The 13,439-nt window shown below is 40.5% G+C and overlaps 1 long non-coding RNA gene across 1 annotated transcript; it reads right to left on the reverse strand.

The window, feature by feature from the left end:
• Positions 1-483: 483 nt before the first annotated feature.
• Positions 484-10,769, reverse strand: LOC131220563 (uncharacterized). Its single transcript, XR_009158681.1, has 2 exons — positions 10,681-10,769; positions 484-700 (listed from the first exon to the last, which is right to left on the reverse strand). It is a non-coding gene; the product is annotated as an uncharacterized LOC131220563 (long non-coding RNA).
• Positions 10,770-13,439: the final 2,670 nt, after the last annotated feature.

Below are 13,439 nucleotides of genomic sequence, written 5' to 3' on the forward strand. Positions count from 1 at the left end.
TGTGCTAATCCTGACCATCCAATCAGTAGCCTACATAATGGATGATTACAGTAAAATTGTTACATTTTTCAAAAGTGTGTTGCACTTGATGAATCATTTGAATAAATGTTTCAGACACTACAAGTGGGTGTAGTTATCTCAAATTGAAATTATGATATCAACAGGTCAAGTTTCAATGGTTGTAGTTTCCGTCCCAATAGTTTCCTGTTTTATGGCCCATTTGATTCTTGGATCTCCATCATTTTTTCGCCATTTTTCAAACATGAACTGAAGAAACCCATAAACGGAGTAGATTTTACATGACCATCTTAGTGGGTCTATCACGCTCCAAAAATCGGCACTTGAGTACAGTGACTCCAATCCCAAGTTCCTGAGTGAGAACCTAATAAAATTACATGTGGAAAAGGTCCCACGTGCCTACACATGCAATCTAGTTAACATTCATCCATGATCAATAATTAGAGTAGCTTTAAATTAGCTTCATTAAAAGCTAAGTAGGGATAACTAAACTCAAAAATATATGACTAATATTCAAAAAGTGCAATTTCAAAAGTGGCGTCCGCCCAAATAGGGATTACACAAGCCACAATAAACATGTCCAAAAAAAGTGAAAAGTATGTTGTTTTCACTTAATGCTCCAAAACATCATGGCGATCCTGTAAGTCGGTCTATGTCTGCACGTCTGAGATATTGGTGGTACCTACATTAATAATATCAACTAGTTACTGTTTTAAAACACCATTCCAGGTGGGAGTGAGTAGATAACCCAGTGGTACCATTATCTAAGTTATACATGTTATCAATATAATCAAGCGCAAGAAATGATAGCATAACAAAACAAACAATTTCATATCTAGTCTTTTTAGGTGAATGAATTATATACTAGGATGATGTATGATCCTCACAATCTAACAAGCGACTTCAACGCCTATTTCACATAATGCCAACACTCCCTTATCAAGCGACTCCATGTACCTTTCACAAACTACTTAATGTAAGAATGCCATGATATGCATGATAACCTAGTAATTATCAGATGTTAGATCTAGCCACAAGTGGTGAACTCTCTTTTGTGTGGAAGGATCCAACATGTACGGGTGATACGACGGTGGGCCACATGTGACAAGTGTAATCTTAAGTGCCCACCATGTATATTAGGATGATGATGGATCCTGCCACTTATATAGATTTGGATGGCATCTCTTGGAATCGTGATCACAATGATTAATCTACACCTTATGATCTTAGATTCGATCCGTTTAAAATTAAAAGAATCTAGAAAGTATATCTTAACCATTAGAAACTTAATATGGTAGACTTAACCATTTATCGAGGGCCCAATCAACTGATTAAATGAATAGATTAGTGGAACTTAAGATCTATTCAATCTATATCTAAATCAGACCCTCCCTTTTAGGGCCAATCAGGACTGTTCAAACTGAATAATTAGAATTTGAAAGAAATGGATGGTTGGATCTTAACATTCAATGAATCTAAACCTATTTTTCTAACTTGAAGAGTTACGCTAAGATATGACCATCGATCAACGTTCAAAAATGCTCGTAACTTGGATTATGGTATGGATGATGATTTATGGCATAGATTTAAGGATATAGTGTTAGATTTGGATATAATACGATTAAAATAGTAGAAAATTCTATTTTACTTACAAAGGAGCCATCTTTGGCAAGATTTTCAGTTATAGAAAGTTTTATGATTCCCGATTAAGAAAGTCCTAATATAGAAAATTCTTGGGTTTTAACAATGGATAAGGATCATGTGTGTTAAGATAACCAATCAGAAAACTTATGAATACTAAAAAGATAAAAAATGACACTCTCATGTTAAGGGAGCGATATTTGTAAATAGTCACTATCACGGATGGATTTTTCCACATGCATTGCATAACATTACATACTTGATTTTGCTTAACTTTCATAATCTGTTGTTATCTATTTAAATATGCAACTAACTTGTATTGTGATGTGTAATTATTCTGAAAACACTAGATAACTCGGGAATTGAGTTATGCTTTAAATTCTTGAGCAAAGTTCCGAATGCAACTCAAGTTGGTACCAATAGGACATCCTCCTTGGATGAAGTTTGGCCAGCTTTAGATGTAACGTCCTGAAAATTGGCACCCGAGTACAAAGACCCCGTTCCCGAGTTCCCGGGTGTTAACTTAATGAAAATACACATGTGACCATATTCAGATTTATATTCATTCCGCACACAGATAATCAGAGTAACACAATTCACTTAACTGATCTAAAGCAAGGTAGAGATAACAAAAGATTCAGAAATATAGGGCTAAGAGTCAAAAATACAATTCCAATAGTAATGATCGCCCAAAATGAGATTATACAAGCCACAATCCATAATATATATACCCAAGGTGGTTAAAGCGTAAAACTTTCAGTTTACGCTCAATTCTCCAAAACATATCGGCATTGGCACAACCCGATATAAGCCTACTTGTCTGAGGTCTCACTAGTACCTGCATCAATGATACGCCTGGTTGGTGTTTTAAAACACCGTCCCAGGTGGAAGCAAGTAGCTAACTCAGCGGTCCATTAGTTCTAAGTTACACATGTTATTAACTCAATCAGCACAGGTAATGATAAAACAAGAAATCGAACATTTCCTAAATACTCTTGTTAAACACGCATATGAAGATATGACATGATACATGCTCTCACCATTCAACACTCCCTCAGCACGCGACTTCGACCACGTGGTTCACAAATGACAACACTTCCTCAACATGCGACTTCAATGCCTGTTTCGTCACATTCTAAACTAATGTGATGCGATGAATGATCATGTTAACCAAGTAATTATTAAGTTCAATTCATTCAACATATTGGTGAAACTAGGATACCGACGTTATATCACGAGTCCTTATCCGGATCGCATGGCTTATTGCTGCACGTAATGACTCCTTACTAGTCCCTTGATCTAAATTTTGATATCACCTGTTTATCTCATAAATCAACAATTCTAAAGGTACAGTATAATACCTAACTGTATGAGGATCAACCCGGTATGGGTCGTCACCCAAACCGAGTATGATTTGTAAGCCCCGTATCCTAGACCGTACCGTTCCATAGGCTTCTGTGGTCTTTCCGGTCGAATTCCGGCAACCTTCGACCCTTAATCGGTATTTGCGCGTGACCCTGATTCTCATACCATCAGCCCGAGTCGACTTAACTCAGGACTTATACCTTAGCGGCCGCGTCGCCGCTGCGGTTCCGATGCCGCGACTTGCGCGCCGAGGCGATACCCTGGTTGGGAGATGTGGGCCAGCGTTCGGTGCGAGGAAAACGTCGCGTGTGCGAATTCCGAGGAAATCTCTACAATGTATCACATCAATCAATCAATCCATCAATCCCATCATGTCAAGTACACATCACATTTCACTCATTCCCAAGCAAGCCCCAAAGTCAAAAAGTTCTTACACAACCCATACCCTCTCTTACAACTTTTACCAAAAAAGTCAAAAAGAGCCTCTTACACCCATCACCACCACATCCATCACTCCATCACCCATCACTCCCTCTCTCTCTCTCTCTCTTCCTTTACAAGTCTCTCTCATTTTCAAACTCTCCCATAAGCAAGAAAAAATCCCATACGTATGAGCCTCTCCCCATATCTCCCAAGCTACATGTGTGGCCCACCTTTTCATCCTTAGATCTCTCATCTCAACCATCCATTTCTCATCTTCCTCCATCAAAGAGAAGCACAAGGAGCTAAGGAAGCCAATGGAGCAAGAAGATCAAGCGGTGGGTGCCTTGATAGGGTAGTTTTTGATGTTTTTAAGATGGGCCAAGTGAGGCCAACCGATCAATGGTTTGGATCTCACTTTGGACCCTAAGATGTGGTCGATGGCCCACTTGGATCATCATGATCATTCCATGATGGGGCCATTCTCCATGGACCCCATCATGATGTTTATTTCCTTGCATGCTTAGGGTCATATAGACCGTCTATTTTAGTGGAGAAGGGATCTCCACCGTTGGATTTTGATTTCATGGACCCACATGTAATGGGACCCACTTGATGTATGATTTAGTGCAAGGGAGGGCCCATAGTGCCGGGGTCCCTCCATCACGCGGGTCTCACTCTCTATATCTCCCTTTTATTTTATTTTTATTTTTATTTTTTGTTATGATAATGAGGTTGTATGGCCCACCACCACAAGGTATGTATCCCATCCAAATCACCTACAAGTGGGGCCCACTTTGCTTGTCTTGTACCCACACCATCCATCAATGGTGGCCCATATGAGCAGGCCCACCTTGCACGGCCAACAGTCCAGTGTCCACGGACGCTGGACGTTTTGTAGAAAAACACAAATATTGACTTGGTTCCAAGCCAATAGAGGAGGCCTACTCATTTTGGCCCCACCTTGATGTATGTCTTCAATCCACGCCGTCCATTCCCCTCTCAACCTCATTTCAGACGTTGAACCGAAGAATGGTGTCAACCCGAGGTCCTAGCGGGCCATACCATATCAAATGGTGGTTTTCACCACTAAAACCTCCCCTGATTGTTTATACACTGAAATATGCCCAATATTGGGCTTGTTGTGTTTGTCTAGAACCATGGAGGGCCATTGGACGGAGTGGATTGCCTAGATGTGGACCCTACCTATGAAAACCATGAAAAAACAAAAATAAAAAAAAATAAATACACAGTAGCAGCAGCTGCCGCTATTGTGTCAGACGGCAGCAGGCGCTGCCTGCGCACAGCGTCCAGCGGACGGACGGGCGGTCGGGCATCCAAGCACGGCTGTAGCCGTGGGCCCCACCTTGATGTTTACCTGTCATCTAACCCGTTCATAGGGTGGGCCATCCCCTGACGTGGGTCCACTCCAAAAATCAGCCAGATCCAAGACTCAGGTGGCCCACACCGTAGGAAACAGTGGGATTGAACCTCTACCTTTGAAACCCCTTTTGGGTCCACAGCAGTTTTGGATCAGGGTGAAATTTGTTTTCACCCTTCATCTAGGCCCACGTGGCATTATCAACGGGTTGGATGGCATATCAACACTATGGTGGGCCCCACATGGAGCCCACAGTGATTTATGTATTTTAATGCCACCGTCCAGGAGGACGGTGGAGCCCGCTGTGATGTTTGTGATATTCCCCACCGTCCAGGGACGGTGGGCGTGTGGTGTGCGTGCGTGTGTGGATATGTACGTGTGTGTATATATACTTTTATATATCTATATATATATATATATATATATATATATACATATATATAATATTATGTTATATATAATATTGTATGTATTGTGTATATATATATATATATTATATACTATATTATATATATATTTTATTGGTGTGGGAGGCCCACCTCAGTTTGCTTGTGGCCTGTGATTGAGGCCCACCTTGATATATATGTGAGGCCCACCTCAGTTTCCTTGTGGCCCATGATTGAGGCCTACTTTGATTTATATGTAAGGCCCATGGGTCGAGGCCCATTTGATGTGTTAGGGGCCCATGGGTTAAGGCCCATTAAGATGTATTAGGACCTATGGGTTGAGGCCCATTTGATGTATATATGGGGCCCAATTGGCGAGGCCCATTTGATACACATAAGGCCCATGTGAGTAGGCCCATTTGATGCACTCTAAGGCCCACGGGTCATGGTCCATTGCAATGCACATAAGGCCCATTGGTGCAGACCAATGATGTGGCCCACTTGATGAATATAAGGCCCATATGATATGGCCCATTTGATGTAATTAAGGCCCAATGGGATGTACGTAAGGTCCATTGCAATGTACGATTCCAACATGGGTTATGTAATGATGTTTACGTTGGGCTATGCCTTGGGAGCAATGATGGTTTGACGTCCACATTGCAAGTATAGTGTTGGTTAAATGTCAGCATTATGACTTTCCCTAGGGCCCATTGTTAGGCTCGTACGTGTTATGTGTAGGCCGTCTAGGCCCATCTTCGTCATTAACATCATTCATCCCATATAACATGTTTAGTTCCATGATTCATGATCATATGCATCATACGTATGCTTGATATGAGAAATGACTGATCATAGCATATGCCTTCGGGCAGATTGTTTAGGGGCTCCCGTACAGGGGGTGTTGCCCTACATGAGCGCACGATACGCGCAGGATTGCTGTATGACTGGATAGTGTGATTCATGCATTCACATTGTGTGATATGGTTACTGTACGCCCTAGAGACATCAGGGCCATAGCCTCCACAGACGTATTGTGGTTGGCAGGATTGGATACCGGAAATATTGTTCTACATGGGGTGCGATAGATATCCCTGGGTGAAAGTCCCTAAACCCTTATGGTACCAAGAGGTTGCTCCAACGTCTAGACCGAGTGGGTGCATGAGCGCTGAGTGCCGATTACCAGACGGTTGCGCTTTCCACTGTGTCGTGGTCGGTTGGAAGGGGGTGCGACCTTACCCGCCTGAGAGTAGGGGGCAATGCTAGGCTGAGTCTGACCAGCTCGAGGAATGGGTCCGCTATTGACGAGCCGAGCCCGATATTGGCAGGCGGATAGTGAGGTCTTTTTCACTCACCTTATTGCGCGCGATGGGACGGCAATCCGGCTTAGAGTGTACTAGACCTCGGTGATATTCCAGATTTGAGCCGTATTGACATGTGGACTTAGATGAGGATTTGTATGCTTGAGTTGCATTTCGCATTGCATGGCCTTGGTAGGGCCGACATCATTTGTGCTTTGCACCGCATGGCCTTGGTACGGCTATGGTATTCTTGGCATTCATCAGCATGTTCCGCATTACTCTGATACTGCATAGCTGCATTACCACCTTGAGCATACACTTTTACCACCCTCTAAGCTTTCTATAAGCTTATGCACGACCGTTGCGTGCAGGTGACGTTGGATCGCAGCAGCGCTAAGGCTTGAGCACGTAGCAGATCTTTCTGGAGCTTTTGGTCTATCTTCATTGTATTTCCCTTTATGCTCATTGTGCTTGTAAAGTTTTTGATCATAGTAGAAATGTGATGGAGTTTCTGGTTGTTGTTTGTGGGTTATGCCTTTGGTTATGCTTATTACAAATCAAACTGATGTTGAAAATCCTCCTTGTAACATCCCAGGATCGGAACCTGGCGAATGGGCGCTGAGAGCTGAGAATGGGGTTCTACGGAGGCTATCGGCGCCGGATTCGGCGATCGAGAATTTTGTGAGCCCGGTTTCCGAGTTTGGGGTGTGACATGATCACTCAGTTCCGAGGTTGTAATAGCCCATAATACAGTGCCTCGACCGATTGGAGCGCTATTTTTGAAGCCCGACCGATCCCACATCAAGGACCCGAATGACAACCCACGCTCTGACCACAGCCCGGATGAACAGTGGCTAGGGTGTTACAGAGGTCGGCCTTATCACATAAAATCAAATCACCACAAGGAAAGGGCTCATTACCCAATTCCATTCACGCATGGGTTGTTCGAACGGTACTTTGGCATGGAACCATCGGCCAGGTAATTTAATGGGGGCCGTTCAAATAATGATCTATCACTTCTATCAGTGCTCACTGGTCACTATGGGGAGGCTTGTCACCCCAACGTGGGCCGACAGCTCGGACACGGTGTCACATACCACCATGTCCGGCTCATAAGTCTTAGTACTCACTGGTCACTACGGGGAGGCTTGTCACCCCAGCGTAGGCTAACAGTTTGGACACGGTGTCCCATACCACCATGCCCTGCTCATGAGTCTTAGTGGGATCGTATCGCACTAATGGTTATGAATGGACACATCCATTAGGAATGGGGTATCCTAAATTCTATTTAGTCATGTCATACATTTGTGAACATACATGATCAGTGGGCTAGTGGACTAATTTGATTGACTTATGAGAATTACGACACAACCGGCAATGGGTGTAAGCAACCCATGTAGTTCAGCTACTGTCAGTCGTCTCTATTCAACCCGGGTCGATCGAACATGCCTAGAGTGACTGCCTTAACTTGCGCGGCCCCTTAATTTGGGTGATTTATCGGTTGACCTAACATCTTAACAATTTTAAGTGTTTCTTTGGACTAAACTTTATATCACACAATTATAGTATAAATTTCACTACGCAACCACTTAGGCATTTCATCGAACACATGAGTATCCATAGGGTATTACATTCACTAAAGCATTAAATCAAACATGTGGGCATGCATAAAGTAATACAATCACTTAGGCAATAAATCAAGCATGTGAACATTAACAAATCAATACATTCTACCACTTAGACATTTCATCGAACTGGAGCATCCATATCCAACCAATAACATATAATACAATCAAACATGAAATATGAACATGCGGACTATTACAATTCATTCAATACAAGACATCATTAACTGAGATCCTCAAGGGTCAATAAATGGAAACCTAGAAATAATGATCTGCACCTTTAAGAAGGAATCTTCGATTTTGAGCTCCTAGGATTATAGATTTGGAAAAAATCACAAATTCATATACACATACCAAGAACTACGTAAGATTCATGCAATTCATCATAGAAAAACCTAGTTGGAAAGTAGGATTTATTTCTTACCTCCCAATCACGAGTGGGGTGGATTTGCCGGAGGAAAACGATCGATGAACTACTAACCCCTAAGCACCAAGGTCTTTCCCTCTCTCTCTCTCTCAATCTCTCTTCCTCTTTCTCTTTTTCTCTCTCTCTTCTTCTCTTTCTCCTTTCCTTTTTCTCTTTCTCTCATAAGATGTGAAATTCATATGGGAGCAAAGGAGGCCCCCAATATTTATATCACCAGATTTGGTGCGTATGGCCCTAATGACCCTTTATTCATTATATTAACCATTGAGGGGGTTGTTTCTAACATTTGAGACCCATTATGGGGTGCAAGGGTTAATATACACCATATGATAGTTAACCATAATTATGATTTATATATGAATATGATCGACCTGCCATTTGGATATACGGATTGGCATATATGATTAGAAGTCTTTTTAACGGTCATCGATGATCGATCGGGGCCACGGCTATACAGATATGTTTGGAGAAATATCTTTAGTCGGTACCCTGACTTTGGCTATAAATCAACGGTCTAAAAGTCACAACTTCGTGAAAGAATAAAGTGACTCGTTTCACTTAAGTTTCAGATTTCAACATAGGGAATCACGCGTTTGAAGCACTTAGATTCTTGCCCAAGTTGAGTAATTTTGGGCACTATCTTAGTTTACCACCCTTGATGGGCGTCAAGCCCAGTGAGACCGACATTATTTTATAATTTCGGGTTTAGTGGGCCACTGACGAGCGGTTTAGAGCTTATTTGAAAAATTGGAGCATTTTTTGAATGAATTTGGTATTAAGATTTCTTGTGCGCAATTATTAGAGTTTAGATTAACTACGTTCATAGTGTGACCTATTTATAATTTGTGAAAATGGTAATTGGGTCTTAATATTCTAAACAGTTGGTTTTTAGGCTAAAGGAGTAACTAGATTGATTTGGTTTGTTAATTAAGATTTGACCCCTACTTGTCTCGGCTTTAGGTAGATCTTTATTTAGTTACGGTTGTCTTGATTAGTCAGTGATAGGTCAGCTAGATTTGGACCCTACATGAACAAATCCCGAGGCTAAACTTGATATTTAAGTAATTGAGCGGATTCGTTGGCTTCCTACGGTTGATTGATCGGATTTGTGCGATTCTTTACCGGTACCACCCGCGTATAGGCTCACTTCGAACGTCAAGGGTCAATAAGCGACACGTAGGCTAGTCATATCGAAAGTTTTTAAGAGTTTTTGAAAATTCAAAATAACAAAAATTTAGGACGTTACATTAAAGTGGGCTACTCATTGCTAGACTCTACAATTACACACGGTATGTGAGACACCTCAATCTAGTATTTACGCAAAATATGAGTATACTTATACATGTGTTAGGCTTGTATGGATCTCGGTCAAATGGGTGATGGCAGGCCGAACGTTGCGTGCAACTATAGCCTTAGTTGTTCACTAAAGAAAATGTTTATATGGTAATGTGACATACTGAGACTTTGATATATGCAGTTGTATCATGCGTGTATTGTGAATCATATGCATAATTACTTGTTAGGTGGGTAGCTCATTCTGTTGATTGGAAAACCATTTAGAATAGTAAAATGAACTGGAGTCTTTGTGTGTGGAGTGATGACTTCGAGAGGCATGCTCTTAGAGATTTGTTACGAGAATAAAGAATTTTTCGTTTTATATTTATTTCTTTAAATAATGATATATAAACTCGGACCGGATATCAATCAGTAGATATTTGATAGTCATGTTTAGATGCATGATGATTAATTAAATTTACTATTTGTGATACTTCTTATGGTTGTGTGTATAATACTTGTCTCCTCCCACCGAGTCACACCCTCTACTCGGCAACTGAGTCAAGCGAACTTAGGTTTCTAGAGCCAGGGTGTGACATAGCCAAATAAATTCATCTTCTCCAAAAAGAAAATACCACCGTTGACACTCACTTGGGCATAGTGGGTGTAAATACTTTTTGCCAAATTCTATCTTCAACAGAGAGAGGAGGAGATATTTTGATAATAACATGCCCCATGGGCAGTCATATGGACTGCTCTAATACCATATGTAAAATGATTTCATCACTTAAATCTCCATATGCTGTACTAGGGCTAGATTTTATGGGTTGATAGTGTGTACCTTAACCGCCATTAGTGATAGATGGAGCTCGTTGGAAAATATAATCCTACTCTTGTCTTCTGCTCCTTTTCACCTACCATCTAATAAGTTATCACCAAAATCTAGTGAGTCGAGAGGGAAGCGAAGTTGCCTTCTTATAGCATTTAAATGGTGGTGGAATTCCCTTCCCATTGATGGATTCCACCACCGTTAATGTGGCTTTCACACTTCTCGGATGAAAGAGGGCCCTTGCTGATTATGGCTCTTTGGATGAAGGCCATTATGTTACTTTGTGAGGTACCTACGGGCTCTGCACACCCACTTCTATGGGCCCCACATGAGGCCCATGTGGTCAATCCAATCTGTCCATTCCATTGTCCGTTATGGGTATTCCATATTGGGCCCATACATTTCTAACATGACAACTTTCTTACTTACAAAGCTTGGTGTTCTACCAAATGATGAATGTATTCTCATTAGTTATTCATTTTATTTCTCATTTGTTTCCCTTTTCAATTGATTACAGTTTTATTTACGCTATTAATTTTTATTGGCTTAGGCATAGCTTATTTCTTTAAGTTATATTGTCTTATTATTGAACAGTGCAAGCCATCACATGCTTAATTAAAAATCCTTTGTCCGAAAGGAAATATAATTTATTAAAAGCATGAACCCTCTCCCTCCCCCTCGCCAATCACTTATTTTTGTACAATCGGTGGCTAGATAGACGTCCGATCTTCACAAATCCAATCTTAATAGGTCTATTTCAATGCTTGGGGTCACAAGGTGTTCGATTCAACTCGAGTCATATTCGGATCTACCACACCCAATATACATAGACACACATGATGAATCAAAGTTAGCATATTAAACCATATGTGGATCACAGAACCACATGCCACACTTGTACATATTAAGGGCTCTAAGTGAACAAAATGTAAAAGAACATTTGCATTCAATTGAAAAAAAGAGATTAAAAGGCTTGAATGCCTAGAAATTCCCTATCAATTTAGCAAATGCATGAGATTTATTTCTTTAATATGAAAATGTGCAGATCACCTTACAGTCAATACCCTGTAGAGTGTGTGATGGGTGATAGGAAGGAAGCACTTAGTAGTTAGAAATTGCTTATACAGACTACAAGCAAGTCAAATTAAACTGTCAAAATTATGGGTCCCCAATTTAGATGCACCAAGAAAAAAATTATTATTGCTTAATCATCTAACCATCAAAATGGGGTACCTTTTATTTTAGATTAGCTTGTTAATTCACACAACACTGTCAGTACACGCTCCACTCTTAGACACCCCCACTAGGGAATCGATACCAAGACCCCGGTGAAAATGGGGGACATTTTATCCAATGCTTAACAATGAAAAATATCTCTTACTTGTACTTCAATGGACATTTCCATGAGAATTAGAGGCTAAGCCGATCTCATCTTGGGACACTGACTTAATATTATCCTTGATATACAATTTCTAAGAGCCTAGTACGAAGAACCATACTTAATATCAAATAAAAAGACATTTGAGCATGTTTGGATATCATCAATTTCCTAAAAATCAATGGGAGTGGAAAAGGTTTAACAACACCTAACATATAGAAAGAAAAAAAAAGATTTCACAAAATAATCATTAATTATGATAATGCTTAGATGATGTGAACAGTGAGTTACCACCTTTTCTTTTCTTTGAAATAAATGTATATATGCCTAAGTTGTTTACGTGGGACAATAATTGTATGTCATCCACTTCATACATTTATTTGTTAAGCTAGATCATGTTATCAACTGAGATTAAAGACCAACAAGTTCAAATTTTAAGTGATCCACATCATAAGGAACAATGAGAACTAGCCATTGGAATCTTTTTAGGGCCCAGAAGCTCTGGATCAGATTGATATTTGTGTTCCCTTGGACTTGGTGGGAATCACCTTACAAGTTGGATGGTAGGCCAGGTAAAGGTTTCAACATGGGTGTTTTCATCTGAGGCATGTCCTAACATGAGCCGGGAAGCGGATAGCGTGGTATCATGTACGCAAAGCGCAAAGCGCACTGAGTAAACACTGTAGGGTCCAGCGTGACTTATATATTTTATCCATTCCTTTCATGCATTTTACAAATGAAGCATGCACAAATCTCAAATGGTCCACACCATGGAAAAACCATGAATTGAACATCTACTGTTGAAAATTTCTTGAGGGCTACTAAAGTTTTGGATCAAGCTTATATTTGTGTTTTCCATTCATCCAAATATATATATATATATATATATATATATATATATATATATATTTGGATGAATGGAAAACACAAATATAATATATATATATTTTGATCTTAAGACCATGACAAATAAATGTTGATGTGAGGCCTAGCAAGGTTTCCACGGTGAAAGTCATTATTCCCGCTGTTTCATATGGTATGGCTCAGTTGAGCCTCTTTATATGCTTCAATTTTAGTTTCAACCTCTTAAATGAGCTGATTTAAGAGTTGAAAAAACAGATGGGCGGTGTGAATTAACCACATACATTCACGGTGGGCCGAAAAGAGTTTATTCAGTACGATAAGAGCATACGGAGTTCTATCTGGAGTGGGTCCGCGCAATGAATGGCATCCATCCCACACAAACCTTTGGTGGGAAGTAGATTGTCCAATCAGTAAACTCTATGAAACCCACTGTGATGTATGTGTCTTATCCACGCCGTCCATCTGTTTTAACGGATCATTTTAAGGTATGAGCCCAAAATTGAATCATATCCAAAACTCAAGTGGACCA

The sequence above is a fragment of the Magnolia sinica genome, chromosome 12, assembly GCF_029962835.1.
Source record: "Magnolia sinica isolate HGM2019 chromosome 12, MsV1, whole genome shotgun sequence".
Lineage (NCBI taxonomy): Eukaryota > Viridiplantae > Streptophyta > Magnoliopsida > Magnoliales > Magnoliaceae > Magnolia > Magnolia sinica.